General features: G+C 34.6%; 1 protein-coding gene and 1 long non-coding RNA gene across 2 annotated transcripts in view; one reads left to right on the forward strand and one right to left on the reverse strand.

Moving 5' to 3' along the window:
- The window catches only part of ST8SIA4 (ST8 alpha-N-acetyl-neuraminide alpha-2,8-sialyltransferase 4), a 93239-nt gene that overhangs the window by 57952 nt on the left and 12801 nt on the right, over nucleotides 1-22486 (forward strand).
- The window catches only part of LOC140612303 (uncharacterized), a 93717-nt gene continuing 82799 nt past the window's right edge, over nucleotides 11569-22486 (reverse strand). The window contains exons 7-8 of the long non-coding RNA XR_012013568.1: nucleotides 13856-15653; nucleotides 11569-11810 (exon numbers count right to left, since the gene is read on the reverse strand). This is a non-coding gene — a long non-coding RNA (uncharacterized lncRNA). The remainder of the gene's footprint in view (nucleotides 11811-13855; nucleotides 15654-22486) is intronic.

Here is a 22486-nt window from a genome sequence, read left to right on the forward strand (position 1 = left end):
GCTCACCATGTAATTTATATATGTCCATCAAGAAGTTCTACCTTCTGCTTTGGATTTCTTTAAAAATAGCCCTATGATCCTCCCTAAAATGAGTAGAGAATGTTTGAAAATGTTGGGGGAAAAAAAGGTGTGGAGAAAATTCATAACTGCTTAGAAAAACTTACATCCACTTGAAAATCATTGAAAATTCTTATTTCACGCATCATTTTTTTTCTGAGTCTCACTAATAAAACCATACTAACATAATAAATACACAAGTAAAAGATCAGGAATATTTTAAAATTTTAGGTGTAGCGAAAATATTTAAATGATATGAATAATCATTATATCACGTCTTCCTTATCCATTCATCAGTTGGTGGAGAGGCAGCTGAGGGATAGGCTAAATAGGTGAAAGACACTAAGGGAGGGTGCTTGTGATGTACACCAGGTGTTGTATGGAAGTGTTGGATCACTAAATTGTACACCTGAAAGTAATATTACACTGTATATTAACTAGCTGGAATTTAAATAAAATCTTGGAGAAGAGAGTATATAAATATATTATCCATAGCTAATTAATATATATTGATTTTAGTGAACCTTCGATATAAACTAGTTAAACCTCTCCTTTTACAAAGCATGGTATTAAGTCCCAGAGTCCCATCTAATGAGATATTCAGTTAGTGGCAGAGCCAGAATCACTGGTTCCAAGGAGCAGTTCACTTTCCAGAAATATCTCTGTAGAAGAGTGTAGCTTTATATTATTATGACAGTTTTTATAATTCCTTTTTGATGTATTATTTTCAATATAATAATACCTATTAATTTATATAGCCTTGTATTCTTTGCCAAAATTGTATTCAGAAAGTGAATGCATTCCTATTTATATAACTTATCACAGATCTTGAGCTGTTTCTGGCTTGTGTTTCCTGGCCAGAGATAAAAAGATTATTTTTCATAAACAAGAAGAGGAAACACCTAAATAAACTGCCTATCTAGCTAAGGATTTATACCCTAACTTCAGACACAAGTTTTTAAGTAATTCTAAAATAGAATTCCTTTTTTTTTTTCAGCTCAAAAAACAGATAACATGAATCCTATAGCTGAGCTCTGAGCATTTCATTATATTTAAGTTCATTTATCTATTCAGGCTTTCAGCTGACATCTGCAGAGCAAAATCAAGATCTCTTCTAGAAAATTGATGGCGTGCCATATTATTTATGAAGCTCATGCCATCTAAATTTGGATTATTTTATTTTAAATAAAATTTGAAATACATTAAAGAACATATATTTGGCTAGAGAACAAGTGAAATTTGTACCAAAACAAACTATCAATTCTTGCATATTCTAAGGTGGTGAAAGTGTAGAGGAGTAAGTGATAATGTTTTTAGAGAAAGCCTTGTCAAGGTGGCTTAAACAATTTTTTTCTGGGAAGTTTAGTTGTGGACAACACAATGTCAGTATATTGCTCTTCCACAATTTGCTGAAATTACCTAGTGACAATTTTTTCTATTGGCATATTGACTATCCTCTACAAAGCAAATATGCAGAAGGATATACCTAAGAAAAGTGCCAGAGAATATATTCTAAGTAACTACAATGTTGATGAGTTATACTTGAGTTCCTGGACTCAAATCTTCATATTAAGTCTTTATTTTAAGTTTGGGTTAAACAAATTGCCTTCTTATATAGATATGTAACCAAATGACATGTAGTACTTTGACTTTTAATTCAATATTTAATTTAACAGATTCTTTTTCTCCAGTACTTCCTGTTACTGACTCCCTCAGACACTAATGTTTGGACTGGAATGAGAAGAGTATAATTTAGATATTACTTCCGTCCAAAGTAGATTTTTAAAATATGTTGTTGACAGCATTTACTTGGCACTTATTAACGAATAAATAACATTAAACGTTAACGTTATAATGTTGGTCTTCATTAAAATCCCTAATTTCTTTCACTTCTCTTGTAGAAACACCCTATTGCTATTTCTGTTTCCCTTCCTGATTATAGAATACGGGTAGCAAACTTATGAGTAACAATTTGATTCCAGTCTACTGACTTGTTTAACAACACAGGTATTTAAAAATGAAATTTGTTGCCAACATTTGATAACCATCAGCTTTCACATAGAAATTTCATTTTTGGGGGCAGCCCGGGTGGCTCAGCGGTTTAGCGCCACTTTTGGCCCAGGATGTGATCCTGGGAACCGGGGATTGAGTCCCATGTCAGGCTCCCTGCTTCTTCCTGTGCCTGTGTCTCTGCGTCTCTCTCTGTGTCTCTCATGAATAAATAAATAATACCTTTAAAAATATATTTTTAAAAAATTTCATTTTTTTTTGTTGATCCTTTAAAAAATAGGAGGCTCTGGCAGCCTTTATATCTTCATGATAACTATGAACCACAGTCCGGTTGTTCTGTATTCATTAGTCTAAGGCATTGTTATCTAGTTCTTCAGAATCCATATAACCCTTGAGTCTCGTCCATTCTGACAATCAGCTTGATTCACTCATCCTGGTTTTCTGCTCCATTCAGCTCTTAACCATTAGTTTCTTATTCTACCTTTTGGGAGGAGAATGAGGTATAAATGTATATGGCAACTGATTCAGACAGTCTTAGACCTGGAGAAGACTTTTCATGTCTTCTAATCAAGAATCTCACTAAAAATAATGACATTAAAGCATATTTGGGCAGGTTAAATGAGATCCTAAGATCCTAAGCAACTTGGCATCAAGCATATATCTTTTGACACCAAATGTTCTGTTTTTTTCACTAGTTTCGGGAATTGATCATGAAATAGTTGTAGAAAATTACACAGTATTTCATTGATAGAGATTCTTTTCAAGCAGTGTGGCTAATAACTGTTTAAGAATCAGCTCCCTGGGAAAACAAACAAACCTGGATTATAGCATTTGCTGATTTCCATAGTGTAAATACTCCTACCATGTCCAATTTCAAGCTGCTGATGAGATGTCAACCAGCTTATAAAATTCAAGATTTAACAAGGGCCTTTGTGAATCAGTAAGAGCCAGCTCCAGCTCACCAGACTAAATGTGTGATTCAAGGAGATTCTTGTGTATATTACAGAGAAAATCAAGCATTAGCATACAGGCTTATTAAACAAAATCTTTTCTATCATATTGGCAACTCTATCCGAAATGTCTATCTCATTTATTTTCTTTTTATTGTAAATATTATCGCAGTTTAGATTGGCTGATGCAAATGCACTGACATCAGTGATATATAAAAGCAAAATCAATAACTTTTATAGAATTCATATTTTTCACTTACTATACTAATCAAAATAAGCGTGCATAATGGATATTTTATATAATCATCTCTAAAGTGAAGTCTCTGAATGTTATTGACTACAGAAAAATTACTCAAATTCTTTACCCTGCTTTTGAGTTTGACCTGTCTAAAATGCCTTTGAATAGCTTTTGGATTTTATGATGTCTGGCACAAATGAATATTTACTTTAAATCTATTTTTATTGACCTATACATTCATCATTTTTTTCTAAAATGTAAGAACTCCTAATCTCATTAATAATAGTTACGATACAGCAAAATTCTTATATGCCAATTTCTTTATTATAAATGCTTAAAACCTCTTTTTCAAGAAAAATAAATTTTTCCATTTTATTCTAGAAACTTAGTAGTTTGCTGTTGATTCGCACAGGTAAGAAACCTGTTTATTTACATAATTGGAAAATTCTGATTTTCTAACTATTTAACCAAAAACACCAAATGATATTAGGAAAAAATGATAGTAACTTATCTGAGAAAGCAAAATTATAATAGTGTTCCCCTTAATAGTAACTAAATATATAGGAAGAAAAATAATTTTTGGTCGAGGTTTTATACAGAAAACAAGTAAGTTTCAATACTTGATAATACATGACTAAAATATTATATAACAAATATGTTATATATTAAAATATACAGATATACAAATATACAAACATGGTTGTAAATCTGTGCATATGTGCATGTCTATTCCAGTTAATGCACATCTAATTCTATATCTAATTCCAGAACTCTAATACAGTATTTTATTGAACTAACTGAATTATTAATACAGAGTAAAATTCATTTCTAAATAGAAAAAAAAAGATATATGTGTGCAAAGTAGCAGTTCAGACTTTTAGGAAAAATATTCATTTCACTTGTGATATGTTATTGTAACTGTCAGGGATCTATTTCAGGCATGTTTTAAGTTAAAAAACTGAAATATCGTTTCTTCCTCATTCCATAATAAAAAGTACCTCAGCAGCAAAGAGAATTAGAGACCTTTTACAACACTTGAGATCATACATTGTTCATCATTACTCTATTTTCTAGCATCTTTAATCTTACAATTGAAGAGAATGATTTTGTGAGAAAACTGATTTTATAGAGGCTGTTTTGGCAAAATAAAGTAGTGGTTATTTCCTCTTAAATCTCTTAAATTCCTTCCCAAAGTCAAACGTGGTTCTACTACAACCATTACATCTGAAATATTTCACCCCTCTTGCGAGAAGATGACTTGCCCAGAGCCACAGAATTATTAAATGTTACAGATGGTGAATCTGTGTCATTTGTTTCCATTAATTTTCTTATCTGGCTGAAAGAAGCAATAAGAAAGCAGGCAAATGTAACGTTTGATTTCGGGAAAGCAAGAAAAGACAGGATTTGGGGATAAACATTCAAATACAAGTGAAAGGTTGCTGCTACTTACAGGACCTGGGACCCCTACTTGTTTTATTTATTGTCTGAGAAAAGACTAGCAAAACAGAAGAACCTGTGTGTGTGGGGGGGGTGAGGGGATCACTTGGAACAGTTGTTGAATTTTGTCCTCTATTATTTATAGTTTTTCTGCCCGTAACATAATTATCTCTTTTACTAAACGGTTAAGAAGAGGTTAGGCCTTTGAGCTTGCGGTAAACTATCCACAAGACAGAGTTTAAGAGAAAAAAAGATGCATAAGACTAAGATACTTATTGGCTGATTGTTTAATGTATTCTCCCCAAACTTAAAGAGAAAGTGCAGTAGGGAAAGTAAAGCTGCAGGAATCCACCTAGCCAGATTGCTAGCAACCTGTTTACATAGCTAGCTAGCTATTGTCTGTCATTTGTCTTTTTTTTTTTTCCTTTGTTTTTTGTAGACCAATTCAACACTGACTCTCCAAGACACCTCAGGCACTTAGGATGACTCAGATTTTGCAAGTGAAAAGCAGAGCTAATAATCAGAATAGTTTCATATTTCCCTCAGCTTTATGGTGTGTGTGTGTGTGTGTGTGTGTGCCTCTGTGTGTGTTTTGGCACTAATGAGAAAATTCCCTAGACTTCTTTAGAGCGCCTATGAGTAAAGTCAATAGTGATAATCACTGGCATGGGAGTATTTTCACCTGGAATTGGAAAGTAAGTCTCCAAAGTATTTCATTTAAATGTTAGCACAGAGCAGCTTTCTCTGATGGATTTTATTCTTTTCAAGGATCAGCATTATTTCTGCCAAATCTAGGTAAAAATAGAATCTGTAGATGATAAAATGCTTTTCTAGAGGTTTTTGTTTTTCTAATTATGAGTAATTCAAGTTGACTAAATTAGTTTTTATTTCCAAAAACTATTTGTCCCTTCAAATATATGGAACTATTAGCTTTGATTTGACAGGTGGAAGTCAACATGGGATTTAACATTTGCCATGGAAAACTAGAAGTTTTTTAATCCCAGGTGACGTTCAGTAAAGGGTACCATATATTTAATTGAGAAAAGCATGTCAACCTTCTTTATTAGATTTTAGAGTGTTTCTATATCTTTTTTAATTAATGTAACATAATTAATAGCTCATCTCAGAATAATAAGAAAATTATAAAATGGAGTATTGGAGTTTCATACTTGTTCACATTTTACTTTTTAGTAATTTTGGGATTTGAAATTAATGTAATGCCAACCAAAAATGGCATGACCAAATCAACAGCATTACTGAGATTCAGTGCAACTTAATTTTTAGGGCACATTCTCTGGAGGAAGAATGTTTCCCAGTTCCAAGGCTCCCAAACACTGACTTTGGGCCAATTCTTTATTTTCACAATGGTTCAGGTTTCTAACCCATAAAATGAAGTTATTAAAAGGCACTTATTACCTCTCAGAGCTGCTGAAAAGATCATTGGATTATTGTAAAGCTTATAGAACAGGGCCTGGCACACTGTAGGTACTCAGCAAGCCTTAGCACTAATTAGTGCATCACTGAAAAATTTGAGTAATTAAGAAAAGCTCATTTCTCTCTCCAGGCATTCCGCCTCTAGGCAATGCCACCCCCCACCTTTCTGCTGGTTTATTTAAATTAACAGTGATTGCTCCTGATAAAATATATTGAAATAAATACAAACTTTGGCTAGAAAAACCAATAGCAGACCCAGTGATTCCATCTTAGGCCTTACCCCAATATCAGAAATTAATCTACTCCAGCTGTTGGACTTTATTTTCCTCTTTACTGCTTTCTCTCAATTTGGTTTGAAGTCAACTGATGTTTATTTTTCCATTGGTGAATATTAATAATGGATGAACATATCTGATGCATCCTCCATTCCAAACCTGGAAGATATATCAGCTCTATAGCAGTTGTTGGTAAATCTCTATTGCCTTTAGTTTACTATGTTATTTCTGAAATACTAGTTGGCAAATACAATATCCATAACAACTTCTTCCATTTTAAACTTCATTTTAAACTCTTCATGAGTGACGAGTATAATTCTAATGAGAAATTTGGTATAGAATGAATATGAAACTTCTTTCAACTACCAGTAATCTCAATACTTCATAAAGCAAATTATCTAATGTTTATTTTCAATAACTCTGTATGTATTCCAATTTCAGGCGGCCACATTTGTTGGACTGAGAAAAAAAAAGTGATTTAAGAAAATTAATGCTTTTCCCCAGGTATTTTCCTGTGCATTTTCCCACATAACTTGGTTACATTTAAAAAAATATATCTTTTAAAATAGCATATCATACTTGGCTGTCGGAATATCTAACATTTCCATAAACAATTGACTGACTCCCCACATGGTCATCTCTGGAGTGTATTCTGATACCAACAACCATCCTTCAATTTTCTGGACTCCAGCTGGTTGTTCAACACTTCAATTTTGACACAATCTACCTGGAGCTAGCATGAGATTCTACAAGTTAAGGGCTCAGTCCCATATGCCCACCTCCACTTCAGACATAATCCCAGGTCCCCAGCCACCTGTATGTCTCACAGACTGACTATAAATCCAGGGTTCCCACAACCTCTTCCTCAAGTTTGATATTTTATTAGAACTCACGCAACTCAGGGAAGCGCTTTACTTTCTATTACCAGTTTATCCTAAGGGATCTAACTCAGGATATGCCAAGGGGAAGGGATACATATGACAAGGTATGATTGAGGTGGGAGCATGAGAAAAAGGACATGGCTAGGAGCTTCCAGCGTCTTGGTGTGTACACCAACCTTTCCTTACTCAAGAGTTTTTATAACCCAATCTCCAGTCATCTCACCTTTCTGGAGGTCAGAGGTGGGGATCAAAGATCTCCCCTCTAATGATTGGCATTTTTAACCACCACCTCCTTTGCCCACATAAAGTCACCACATTAGTATAAACTCAGGTGTAAGTGAAAGGGACTCTTAATGAATAACAGAAGACACTCCTATCACTCAGGAAACTCCAAGGGTTTTAGGAGCTCAGTGCCAGGCCCTGGAGACAAAGACTAAATATATTTATTGTTAAACCACATAACTAAGAGAGAAATGTCACTTTGTTGAGTTAATGAAATAGCCAGTTGTGAAAAGAGCTGAACCTACGGGTCTCTTCAGAATTTGGATTAAGAACTTTGTGTACGAATTGAAAAGACCAAATTTGTGTCATGTCTGGGATGTAAAAGTGCTATAGCTATAAATGCAAGAAAATGAATAGGAAGGCTTCTTCCCTTTTCTCTCTTGTCTTATGGCTTTGAAAACAAATTGAAAACAAATTGATGAGTCAATTTCATTAAGAGTGACAACTTGAGATGAGAACAAAATACAAAATTAAATTAAATTTAAAAAGGCAGGAAAAATCCCTTTTAAGCATTCAGAAATTCAAAACCATCTAATTAAAATAAGTCACACAATAATCTTTTCCAGCAACCATGTCCCCATTAGATACCATTACAGGCATTGTCACCAATAAGGACACCCTTTTTTAAAAAAGATTTTATTTACTCATGAGAGACTAGAGAGAGAAGCAGAGACATAGGCTGAGGGAGAGGCAGGAACCCTCCAGGGAGCCTGATGAGGGACTGGATCCCTGGATCCCAGGAGCCCAGGATCATGACCTGAGCAGCAAGCAGGTGCTCAACCACTTAGCCACCCAGGCATCCCAGAACATCTTTTTTAATGTGAGATAGAGAACCATTAAGTTACTGAATTTAATATCCAAGTAAAGTTTTAAGAAGTGCTAAGTCCTAAGCTGTTCTACTTTCTTTCCATACCCCACAAACTAGAAACTGTTCCTTTTGTCACTAAAATTTCATATTTTATCATTCTCTTTTTTATTTAATTCTATTAAAAAATAAATAAAATAACAGACCTCAATTGTACATACACAGATACATTATATATGCATGTATATTTAGGTTGTGTTTTATAGGTATCTCCTTTATTAGATGAGTACTCAGATGGTTAATATGATTTCCTAAACTTCAGTTTGCTATAATTCTTTCATTTTTACTCAATTTGTATTGAACATATGCTATGCGCCAGGTACTTTGGTAGGTCCAGGTGCAAATTTGGATTAAAGAAACACAATTCTCACCTCAATCTGGATGTTTATATCAGCACCAGAGAATTATAGTATGATATTACAAGTCCACTGATGGAAGGAAAGCAATACTGTGTGTATATGTTTTTTTGGGGGGTGGAGTGTTTCCTCTAGAAGTGACAATTGGAAATTGATTAAAGGAAAAGACTTTCTGAAAAAATTGATGTTTTAGTTCATGCCAGGAATAGGGAGGAAGTGTTTCCGGCACAGAAAATGGCATATATAAAGAAAGATGCCTTTTTGCAATCTTTTCGTTATATATTATTAGCTGACACTCACATAACTCTACGTAGCAATCATTATTACAAGTGATTTTCACTAGGTAAGCAGTGCTAAGAGTTAGTTCCATTATTACTTCCATTTTCCATATGAGAAAACTGAGGAAGTAACTGGTTAAGTAACGTGCTCAAGTCTACACAACTGGTAAAAACTGAAGCCAGAATCAAAGCCAGGGAACTTGATTCCATAATCTGTACTCTTCCTCTTAATTCCATACCACATTTTATAGTGGACATGCATTAAAGTAAAATTTTAATTTATTATATTAGGCATTCCTTTTGGAGCCCAATAAAACCAGACTTACAGGGATGCCTGGGTGGTTCAGTAGTTGAGCGCCTGCCTTCGGCCCAAGGCGTGATCTTGAAGTCCTGGGATCAAGTCCCGTATCGGGCTCCCTGCATGGAGCCTACTTCTCCCTCTGCCTGTGTCTCTGCCTCTCTCTCTCTCTCTCTCTCTTTCTGTCTCTCTCTGTGTCTCTCATGAATAAATAAATAAAATCTTTAAAAACAAAAAGCAAACAAAAAAACCCAGACTTATAATAGTTGAAATACTATGAATCACCAAAAAGACTTGTCATTTATCATGTATCAGAATTCCATGACACTTGACTTTGACAAAGATTTGTTGTCTTCCTCTACATGCAAAGCTCTCGGCTAGGATCCAGGGACATAAAGCTCAATTAGTTTAATCTCTACCCCCCATAGGTTCTCAATTTTTGCCTACCAGGTGATATATTAGCCAATAAGAGTATATAAGACCTAAGACATATACAACGGAGCAGACATCTGAATGATATGAGGGGCAAGAGTTTACCTTATTCACCTTTGGATTCATAGCTTAGTGGCTACATCTAAATAAATACAGTATGAATGAATACAATGATGTGCTATAAAGGGAAAATTTACTTTCATCAGGGTAAATCATGAGATTTTTCATTAAAAGTACTCATCCTGAAGAGTGGATTAGATTTCCCTAATGGAAGGTGGTGTAGAGTACAGGGTACGTGAAACTTGTTTGACCCTTGGAGTAGAGGATGAACAAAATCATGATAGTAGAAAAATAGAGAAATGAGTAAACACAGTGAGAGAGTTATCTGACGACTGTGTAAGATTCTAGAAAGCCTTGAATGACGTAGCAAGGAACTTTATTCTTTTGGAAGTGGACAATCAGAGGCTTGTGAGCAAGAAGTGACAAGATAGGAGCCATACTTATTTAAAATTAGTATTCTGTTGGGTAACTGGAAACAATAACATTTTTGACGCTAATTTGTTCAACTGTGTGCAGATTAATGATGATGTAAAGCAGGCTGATAAAAGCAAAAAGAGAAGGAAATAGAAAGATGTGGGAGCTAGCTAAGGGTATACTGAATTTTTAGGATGCTGCAATGCCTGTTAGTGTACTAACCTTTACTAACTGAAGGAGAGTCATACTTGGAAAATAAGAACAATTTCCTTCACTTCACTGATGAGAATAGCAAATCTTTCTTCTTATTATTACAGTTGCTGTGGTCCAAAGCATGTTTGAAAATCAAACATCTGTGATACTGAAATATCTTCAATAAGGAAACATCTGTGATACTGAAATATCCTCAATATTTTTTAAGAATTGGGAAGGCTTCCCTCAGGCATATGTCCCAGATATGCAGTACTGCATTTTAGGTGTAATTGCAAAGCCTGTGGTGCCCCGACAGAGCCCCAAAAGGAAAAATCAGTCCCTGTAGAGTTAAGCAAAAAGAAAGAAAGAAAGAAAGTAAAGAAAAAAAGATAAAGTCTGAAGCATAGACTGATTCATATCAAAGCTCTTGCTTTAAGTATAAATGAACACAATGCATTTAACTTATCCAAATATGAAGTCTTTGTTATTGATATTCAGCATCTACTTAGACAAAGATAAATAGTGTTTAAATGAAAACAGATTGTTTAGAACTCATAGATAAATTCTAAATCTTTGCCAGAATCAATATTTTAAACAAAGTTATGGTTCCAGATTCCAAGAGGCTCAAATATATTTCACTTGCATATATAGATTCCTATCATGTCTCGATTTCTATGTCGCCCATCCATCCCCTACTCCAAGACAAAAACAAATTATAGAAAAGTCAAATCAAGAGTCAGATGAGAAGAACTTTAAAAATAAAATGATTTGTTTGGGGCTCCCTCAGAGATGACCAGAACCTATTCATCTAGGAGCACTTGATCTAGCTAAGAACCGGATTCCCACTCCAGGGGAAGGTTAAGTGGTAGAGCAGAAACACTGGAGAATGAAGGACAAGTAAGTGTGCTGTAGCTGGTTGGAGATGAGCAAATACGCCAGGGATCTGTGTGTCTCTGTGTGGAGGAAATGAAGTAACAATGCCGATGACTCCATTGATTGAACATTTATCTTCTCGTGTAATCCTCATAAAAAATAGATTTTATAAATCTCTTTAGAGATGAGAACAATTGAGGCTCAGAAAGTAAGAACTTGTTCAAAAATCTATGTAGGAAGTTGTAGAGTTGGGAAGTACTTTATTTCATAAAAATAATACTAGCATTTTTACAGTCACATTTTGGAACTTTTCTGATCTGGAACTGCCAGGGCATAATACACATCCCCTTCCTTGGCTTATTAACAGCCCACGGGGCTTTCAGTTACAGGGTGGAGAGGGTCATCTTTTCCAGAATGAGAAGCTGTGTCTATCCTGTTCTGTACTTGCTCCCCAGTGACACACTTGGTTGCTGGAGGACTGGACCATTAAATGAAAAAAAAAAAAAAAAAAAAAAAAGAGAGAAATATTTCCAAAGTTAATTTATATAGACAAATATAATTGTATAATGTAAATAATGATCCCCTGGTAAAACCCAGAGACTTCAGTTTCAACTCATATTACGGTCAATGGAAAATAAAGCAACTCCTATGTGTGTGTATTCATGGTAGGACTGATTTTGAGAAACTATGGGTCTAAATTTTAAGAACTAATGTGTTGGTCATACTGTATATCAGCAATTTGTTATTAAGACACTGTATTAAGAGTTAACCTAATTAACATAATAAAGTAACAACCTAAGTAAATATAATAAAAATATTTAGATTTGAATTCATATGCAAATATGGCTATATAAATACAGATTATTTAATCCAATCTGTAGAAATCATTTGTCTCAAAAAAATCATTTATCTACATTTTTTGGAATTAATTTTCATTGCACTTACACACATATACTTTTTGCGTGTCTACACTAAAATATGTGACACACACGGACAAATATAATGGAACCATTCAAAAGGATATCTTTGTTTACATAACACAATGGTGATTTGCCATGTTATTCTGGACGAAGAGCCCTTGACTGCTTTACTAAACTCAGAAGCATCATTACAATATATGATCATCCAGAAATATTTCAAGACATGAATTAGGTCTATTGAGTATGAAAGGGTATCCTGAATTCAGAAAAATAAAATCTTTGTTTTGTATAGATATTTGCTGCATATGCAGTTTTCAATTTAGGAATGGATTGAGCTATAAAACTTTAGTTTCTTATTTGTTTTTGTAGATTTTATTAATTAATTGGGGATTTTTGCAATAAATATGTGATCAATTTCTATGTGTCAGATCCAGTGTTGGTTGGTAGAGGTACATTGATAACCACCACCCTGATTGACACAGAGCTTGCACTGCAGCAGGTGAAACAACTGAATAACTAAAGAAATTATTTGTATTAGAATTAAGTATTACAGAGGAAAAATGGGTGAAGAATAGGGAAGACTTCCCTATTATTGACTGTTTTATTCAAAAATAAATAGTGTAGTGATATGTGCCAGGTGTTATATGCAGCACTCTACAAATCTTATGTTATGATAAGATTTATCATAACAGTTTAACAAACCTAGAAGGTAAATACTATTCCTGTTTTACTGATGATGAAGTGAGACATGACCCAGTTAAATATCTTGTACAAGTTCACTAAGTGGTGGCCCTGGTCCTTGAACACCCCCCCCACACACACCGGCTCCAGTGTGCTCCTAACTACTGTCAGTGATACATCTTGTTAAACTCTGCTGCTTTTCACTTGTTTGTCTCTTGGAAAAATCTTCTTATATAACATTTTAATAATTTTTATGAAAAGCTAAACTCTTGAATGGGATACACAAGATAAGGGGCTTTATCTTCAAAAAAGATAAAGATAAGGCCTTATCTTTCTTGTTGCACATTCATGGTCAAAGATGGCAAAAATGTCACTAATTGCAGTCTTATTAGTAGAGCATACATAATAAATAGGTGACTGTACATCTCCTTATTTAGTTTAATTGTACTTCAGAAATACCAGTTTTACTTAGAGGAGAACATGTTGCAAGATAGAAATATTGTGGCAATTCTGAAGGGATATGTTCAAGCGCCTTAAAGGTTAAGGACGCAAGTAATTTATTATGTCCACTTTCTGTTTTACTTATGACTTTCCTTTCCCTGTTACAGATCTCTCACTGTCAATATCCTTTGTTTTCCAACCTTTTCTTTATTACTCTAAAATAGAATTAAGGCAAAGAAAAAAACTTCAAGTAAATGAGAAGACTGACCAAAGCATTTGGGCAATAGTTGGAAGGAGTCAGGGAAAATGGATATAAGTGATATACACGTGCTCATGTTTGGAAAAGGATTAAGGTTAAATTTCTAATCCATGAGAGGAAAAAAGACAAAGGAGAAGGCTTCGGGCCTGAAGATAATTGCTTTGAAGAGAGACAGACAGTGCTGGGAAAGAGTCCTTGGTCATAAAGATCTCAGGGGCTCACCTGGTTCTTTGGTTCACTGGGATCCTTTTGGTAATTGTTTCACCAAGCGGGAGCCTGGCAGGCTGTGGCATGCATCACTGATATTTCTGTATCAGCATAGTCACATTTCATGGAGAAAGATCTGTGACGTGACATAGTCCTGTACCTACAAATCCCTATTCTCACGTCATCCATTGGAGGATCACTGCACTGTATTTGGACTCAAATGTCTGCATCAGAATTCACTGGCATTTCATAATAGCCCACTTGTCAGGGCTTTGTCCTTTTCCTGAATGGGATAATTAAGCAAATGAAAATTGTTCTCAGTCTCACACTGGGCTAAGACATTTCACAGGAATCTGCGTCTTTGAAAAAGCTGAACTCCTCCTTTGTTCATTTAGGGAGTAGTATTAAGTGAAGATCTTTCCCTTTTTTGACTTGAATCAACCTCTGTGGACTAAGGATCTCCCACACTCCGTGCAAACTGCTGATCCTCCTGTATTAGAATTCTTGAGCTTTCTATTGAGATTTGTGAAAGGCGAACTGCAGATTTAATCCTGAAACACGGCCTTAGATGTCTCTGGAGTCTTGCAAGTGAGAAAATCTACAGCATAGTCTAGGCTTTTGGCTTGAGAGAAGTCTTTTTGCAAAGATGTGCTTAGAAATCTTAAACTCAACACAATTCCTATCTAACACATTTTTTGTTTTATTCTATTATGAGCTGCTTTTAGAGAAGTTTTCAAAGAGGTCCTACTTTTTGAGATCTGAGGGAGTAAAAAGTAGAGCTTCAAGCTTACAGGAGTAGCAGAAGATCGCTTTCTCAGGTGTTCTGGGTGAGTGCCCTGAAATCTGCTTGCCCAGCACAAACTAGAAACTCTGAAAAGCTGAGGGAAATGCTCCTCATGTCAGGACATATTAATTTATCACCCATCAGTCCATTAGGGTTTTGCACAGTGGTAGGTTTATGCCGGCCCCAGTTGGTAATGAAGTCACGAAGTGGAAACTCACCTCCGGAAGGAAGCAAGGGCTCCTGCAGGACCAGGTGATTTGCTTTCTAGTGAATGGGAGTGGACTCATGCTTCCTTTTTACAATCACAGCTTCGCTCTGATTGGTGAGCTGTCCCAGAACTGTAAGTTAAGGTACTTGATTTTTCACTTCAGTTTACGTATCTGCAGATACACAGGAAAATGGATGTGGATAGAGGTTCAGTTTGAGCCTTGAACCACTTAACTGGCATTTAGAACAGTGTGCACGGGGCTGATGAAGCACATGGCTTCAGGGAAAAGCGCTACAATGGAACACAGGAAATCTGTGATCCTTAAAGGCACTTCACACTGTTCTCATAGAGTCACAGAGATCTCCACTGTGAATGCCACTACTATTTTGGGAGCAAGCAGAGTAACAAAGGTACATCCTGGACTTCCTAGAGTGGGCTGTAGCCACACGTGCAGCTTGTGTCTGAAGCCAGGATGGCCTGATTAAGTACAGGGCCCACCCACTGTGAGAAAACTCTCTGGCATCCCAGCTGCCATTCAGAATGTGAAAGCCAGGATATGACCTGTCAAGATGAGCCACTTCAGCATATTGTGGCAATGCAGCTGTCACTGAAATACATAAGTCTCCAGAGAAAAACATTCACACTGTTTCCAAGGTGGGATGAATACAAATGCACAGCTCCAGTCACACTGAATGTGACTTTTTCAACAGGATCATCTACGCTTAATAAGCAGATGAGTGGGAATGACCCTAGGATCTCTTCTCTCCTCTTTGATTGCTAAACATCCTCTGGAAGCAAAGCGGCTCAATATTTCTCTTGGTCTGTATTTGAGAGAGGCAGGGAATACACATTTAAATTATGCATTGTTGTCCTTCTCTTTCCTCAAGAAACATAAACATTTCTATAGATCCCCCAAGATATTACAATGAAATGTCTGAAAGAAATTCCATATGTGTGTGTGTGGAGTATGAAAGAAAGTTCTAGAACCCAGATATAAAAGATTTCCTATTTATTCCTTGATACTGAACTTACCCTATTCAACATTTTTATAAATTTACAGCATTAATACCAACATTTATAATAAAACTTGAAAACTTTGAATATGTTCCATTAATGTCGAGAGGAATTCAGTAAGTAAGATTAGTGATGATATAAGCATTTTCCTAATTGAAGAATTAATATACATGGTCCCTCGGGTATGTTCAAATAAGCAAATTAATGATTGATTGATTTTGGTACATTCTTGATAAAACTAGCTGAAATGAGTCTCATTACAAAATTGCCTCATCTTAGGCAGAGTTTTATTAGGGATTGTACAGATCTGCATTGCCAACCAACAGATTTCTAAAAGCAAAAGGAAATATGAAAAATATTTGATTCAACTAATGCTACAGTCATAAAAGTCATGCTATCTCAAACTATTTTTTACTTTAAGGCAATATTGTCACCTACGTATTCTGATAGATAATTGGAACCTACCTATGGAATGTTTAGGTATATATACATTTGCATAGCAATATATTTACATATGTATATGTTTATTTACATGTGCATTTCTACATATTAGTGTATTAAATATAATTATACATGTAAATAGAATATTCAACATACAACTATATGTATTATATTGACATACTCAGTAGATAATACATATTCACTTTTTAAAAACTTATTTAAGTAATCTCTACCTCCAACATGGGGCTCAAACTCATGATCCTGAAATGAAGAGTCACATGTTCTTCCAACTGAGCCAGCCAGGTATCCCTAGATTCACTTTTTAAATTGGAATGAAATATCCTATTTCCTAATCATAACCTGTAATAATTTGTTTCACTTGTTTATCTTAGGAACCCTTGATTCCAATAATTTATCAATTTACTTAACCAGTATGTTCATGTTTCCTATGTAAAATTATGGAGTATGTTCATGTTTACTATGTAAATTTGTTGAGTAGATTAATGTTTCTAGTCGGCATATATAGAAATTCAAAACTCGTCTACTGCAAAGTACCGGAAAGTCATCACTGAACCATGAGGTAACCTTGAGACTTTCTCACATGTCATTTCTCCATTGCGCTGTGACAGATATTTTTTTTCCCCAAACACCTATCATATTCCCCAGATGGCTTAGACATCATCCCTGGCAGATTATGAATAATGTTTTAGGTTGAACAGATGTAAGCAATTTGTAATTTTTCCCCTTTCTGAACCAGCTTTGTTTTGATGAATCAACTGGAAATTGAAACTTATGTAAAACTCCTGTTTGAAAAGGAGCAATGTTTTCCCACAGTGGAGTATGTAGTCAGCTCTTAAGTATGGACAAGAGACAGGCAACAGGGAAACTGGCCAAAATGTATGACAGTGAAAACTGGAAGATTGTCACGTAGCGTTGCAGTGCAGTTCCCATTTCTTTAGTTCACAGGACCACATATAAAAAATAGTTTTAGGTCATTCCAAACCAACCCAATTTCCACCAACTTTTGAAAAGAGAGTATATGTATCAGGTTGCCTGTGTTTCTCTCTGTTCGGAAAACTTCAGAGAGCTAGTTTGGGAAATGTAGAAGCGCTGATTAAATGTTAAGAGAAAAGGAAATCAACTATTCTTCTGGTAAGGGTTTGTTTACTCTGCCAAACTATATTTTTACATAAATCACACAGATTACAACGATATTTTTTACCTTAATATAATCAACTGAAACTGAACCTTACTGGCAATTCACTTTTAGGGAAAACACTCTGTGAGATATAAATGAGTTAAATTACTCCTTTGTTTAAAAAAAAGATGATAAAAATCTACCTAAGTAAGACAAGTACATCTTTACTCTATAGGATGCACATTTACAGTTATGTACTGATATTCCATTTATAACAATATGAATTATTTTCCTTACCCTAAAACCGGTTGCCAGACATAAAGACCACTTAATGTCTAGAGTTCAGTCACCGTCCTATACATTCACAGCCTATCTGACCTGATAATTCTTGCCGTGGGAAAAACAGTCATGGTATTTTTGGTTTTCTTTAAATTAAAGTCTATGAGACCAAACTAACTGCCACTGGTCTGGATTAGATAACTCTGAATTCTTAAACATGTGAGAATTTGGAAACAAAATTTTGGAAATTCCATATGCTTCACACAGAATGTGATACCCAAAATGTGAACTATTGAAGACAGCCATCAGTACACTTCGTATTTCTGTGCTTATTACTACATTTCACCATTACTGACTTGGAAAGTTTAATGTTAATATTACAAAATATTTTTAGGTAGATTTCGTAGACCATTCTCAAAGCCTTTTTAAACCTTGCACCATTTTGAAAATCAGAAATCTTATGCCCTTCTTTAAGTATAGTTGTTACTTCAAAATAAATAGTGTGACTTAAATGCAATCAAAACAATTAGAATATTTATTATGCTTCTATTTTCACACCACTCCAGAAATCCACCTGTTTCCCCTTCTTCAGTGAATAATCTCTGGCTTTAATAAGCTAGTTAAGGATCTTATCTGGTCTCTCATGTAGGCAGCCATTTCAAGGAACTCATTAGATATATTTTCTTATTTAATTAAGGAACTCTACAGGATAGCCTACGTTGTCTCCTTTTTTCCTCTTAGATTCTATAATTTAATGTTTTTCAGATTTATAGATTAGTCCCTGAGTTCCTGAGTTTGCTTTTTATACACAATTGATAAGCCAAAGACTAAAAGGCTTATTTTCATTCCAGTGCAAAATGAAGGACCCTCCAGACAGCTCTTACAGAGTGCCCGCGAATTTTAATGAAATTTGCAGCTTTTTGGTGTTGCATTTCATTTATCCTCTTTTATTTGAAAGTATGAATATTAAGATAGCAGCTGGGACATTTGAGAGGTGTTTTATTAGTTAAGCAAGACCATTAGACATTCAGTGTGAACTTTCTTAATATTTTAAACTTAATCACTTTTATTCCAAAATTTAAATGTAATTTGCTCTCCAGTAGCGTATACTCCTTTTCTGAACCTGTATATTCCCCCGATTTCAACTCTTGCTTTCTGTATTCTATCATGTTTTGTGTATCGAGGAAGTTTATAAATGAAATTTGAGTCAGCATTCAAAACAATATTACACGAAGTACTAACACAAAGAGAAACAGATGGTCAAGAATACTGTACACATGCTTTGTAAACCAACTCCCACAGATTGCCTGTCTTCAATTTTTTTTTCCCCAAGTAGAATCAATCATCAGATAAGTGATTTTGGATTCTTTATTATGGAAATGTTCCTCTTGAACAACAACAAAAACAAAAAGCCATTTCAATTACATTTCCATTTTAAAGAAAGTTATGTTTCACCCTCCTGATAAGTTTATTGTTATGAAGTCTAAGCTAATTATCTTTATCAGCTTATATTCTCATTCAAAGAGTAAGGAAAAAAGTTTTGTGACTCTCATTCCTGAATTTCTATTATATCAGTATAACTAAAAGAAAACAAATCATGTAAAATAAATGGTTGTCTTAGGCAGTGCCTCTAAGCTTACGTGATTTTCATGATTGCTGTATTCAGTCGAATTGCATAGTTCACATTCTAAATGGAAACCTTATGATCATTTCTCCCTGCTTTTTAAGATTTATCAAGTTCAAAAGAATTAACTATTGGGTTTTTTGTTTGTTCGTTTGCTTTGTTTTGTTTTACTAGATGATTGGCCCTAGTTGTATAATGCAGGCAATAATCCAAGTTCTTTAAACAAAAACAAGAACTAAACTAAACTCAATTCATTAGTTGAGTTAATGTTCTGTCATGTACACAGGTAATATGGCTGACCTTCCTAATATGATTCCATCAGCATGATATATTAAATTGAATTTGTATATAAAATTCATAATTTATAATGAGCTGTTATTTGTATCAGAGCATTCAATTTCTCCAATATTCCAGAAGGTAAGATGGTTTACTTTAAATTTATGGAGCAGGAAACAGACACAGATAAGCAGGTATCAAGTGTGTGTGTGGAGGGGGGGCGGGGAGTCTCACTAAACTTAAACTGTCAGGATTCTTCCTAAAAACTAGACTCAACAAGGAGGGACACAGAAGGCCCAAGTAGATGCCTAGTTGAAAAGGGAGCCCACAGGAGCCCAACTAAATTTGGTGGAGAGAATCTTCTACCTAGGAGAGTGATCGCTACATCGATAGTAACTTCATGTTTAATCTTTTGAGGAACTTGCAGACTGTTTTCCAAAGGGTCTACACCACTTTACTCTCATGCACAGCTACCAGCAATGGATGAGTGTGCAATTCCATAATATCCTCAACACCACGTATTATTTGTCTTTTTTATTATAACCATTCGAATTGGTATGAAAAAGTATCTCATTTTGGATTTGACTCACATTTCCCTGATAGCCAATTATGTTGACCATCTTTTCATGTGCATATTGTGTGTGTATCTTCTTTGGAAAATATCTATGCCTTTGCTCGGTTTTAAAATCAAGAGGTTCTTTTAAAAATATTTTTATTATTGAGTTGTAGGAGTATTTTATGTGTTTTGATGCAGGTTCCTTATCAGGTATTTTGATGCAGATATCTTTTCCATTCTGTGAGTTTTGTCACTCTTTGCTGGCATCTTTTGGAGCGCAAAAATTTTTAATTTTGATTAAGTCCAATTTAATTTTTGTTTTGTTGCTATCTAGTAAAAGCTTTGCCTAAGGTCACAATACTTTTTTCCTGTATTTCCTTCTAAGAGATTTAGAGTTTTAACTCTTAAGTTGACGTCTAAGATCCATTTTGAGTTCTTTTTCTCATATGGTATGATGAATGGGTGCAACTTCATTCTTTCAACATTGTATTTTAACTGAATATCATGACAAACATCATAATAGGGGCACATCTCAGTCAAGGTACAGTTTGTTACACAACAGCCTGATTTTAAATACCATTTTCACTTTAATACTTTACTATTGCAAAGAATAGCATATTACTTGTAAGTTGTCTTTACGACTGTATTCCATTATTTTATTTCCTCAGAAGAATAAGAACTTTAAAAAAAAAAATTCCACTAATGAGCTTAAATTTAGCAACTATTTTATAAATGTGATTTATAAATTAAATGCTCCTACCTAAAAATACATTGAAGGAATTGGCATTAAGTGAGGCTGAAAGAGAGGAAAAGGAAGAAAATTGCCATTGATTGCATCAGATTGGAGTTTCATCAAATATAGACTGACATCTGGAGGGGAAAAATACCCAAGTATTTATTAATATTTGACCTAATGAAAATATTATGTACCAGCTAATAGCCCTTCAAAGTTTCAGGGATAAAAATATAAAATTTACCCTATAATTAGGAAAACTAGGGTCTTAGGGGTAGTATTACAACAGTAATATTTCTAGTGACATGTAGCTTTGGGATATAATTCAAATCCCAAAGCCGGCATCAGTGGCATTGCCTTCAGCTGGATGCCCCTTTATCAACTATATGCTCCTGGAAAGCTGCTTATTGAGTGATAAATTTATGGCAAGGACAAGGCAGTTGTCTAAGTGGACAGTCCCTTCAATACTGCACACTGTATGGCAGGAATAAATATAGAGACTAATGACCTAAATTTGATTAACCTCCCCAAATGCTATTATTTTGATACTTGCTGGGAAGGCTTTAAAGAACTGCTCTGAACTTGCTTATAGCTATCTTGAATCTGTTCCTTCACTGGGCTTTGAGAAGAAGTCTGAGCTTTGGCTGATGGTTAGTTTATATACTTTGCTAGCAAGCATTTTACATTATTGAATGGATTATAGATCACATTTGTTGGTCTTTACTCCTTTTGAAATAGATTTTAGCACAATTCCTATTTGGAAGGTTCATGTCACCTGACTTATTGATGGAAACTGGGCATACCCATTTGTAAGTTGTTCAAATCAAGCTAAAATAAGGTCATCAGATCATTAGAAGAGTTGTTTACATTTTATTATAGTAAAAGGGACTTTTATTGGGCAGTTGTCTTTATGTTCTCTGGGAATGTGGAAATACAATATTTAACTGCCTTCTTGGAATAATGTTTATGTAAAGAAAAAAAAATTTCATGGATAAAATACCACTATCATTTTCATCTTTCAATATCTAACCCAGTTTTGCTAAGCTTTAGGATTACCTACTCCCACTTGCTTTTAATTATTTTTTCTTTTCTTGTAGGACTCCATATCTTATGAAACCATTTATTTCATTGTTTCCTTTTCATCTTAATAGGAAAAATGCAAGGTTTCCATAATTTTTGACTTTCAAAAAGCAATCTGATCTCATAAGGGGGATCATACACAAGGCCCATTAGCATTGACTTCATTTAACTCCTTTATCATGTGTCTAAAGATCATCCCCATTCTGTTTTTAGTATTTCACCTTTTGGACGTCACTACTTCCTCATTCTGGCAGTTCAGGTCATAAATTTCAGTTGTCTTTCACAGTTCAATTGGGTTACAACAACAACAAAAAAAGGTCATTAAAACCTGTGGCTTTACATCTACTTCTTTTTTTTTTTTTTTTTTTTGCCATAGCCCCATGCACCAATTTACGTTTTTAAGAATAATCTTTGAGAATTCCCCAAAGAGTATTATCTTTAATATAATTTTTTAAGATTTTATTTTTAAGTAATCTCTACACCCAATGTGGGGCTCAAACTCAAAACCCCAAG

The sequence above is a fragment of the Canis lupus genome, chromosome 2 (genome assembly GCF_048164855.1).
Source record: "Canis lupus baileyi chromosome 2, mCanLup2.hap1, whole genome shotgun sequence".
NCBI classification, from domain to species: Eukaryota; Metazoa; Chordata; class Mammalia; order Carnivora; family Canidae; genus Canis; species Canis lupus.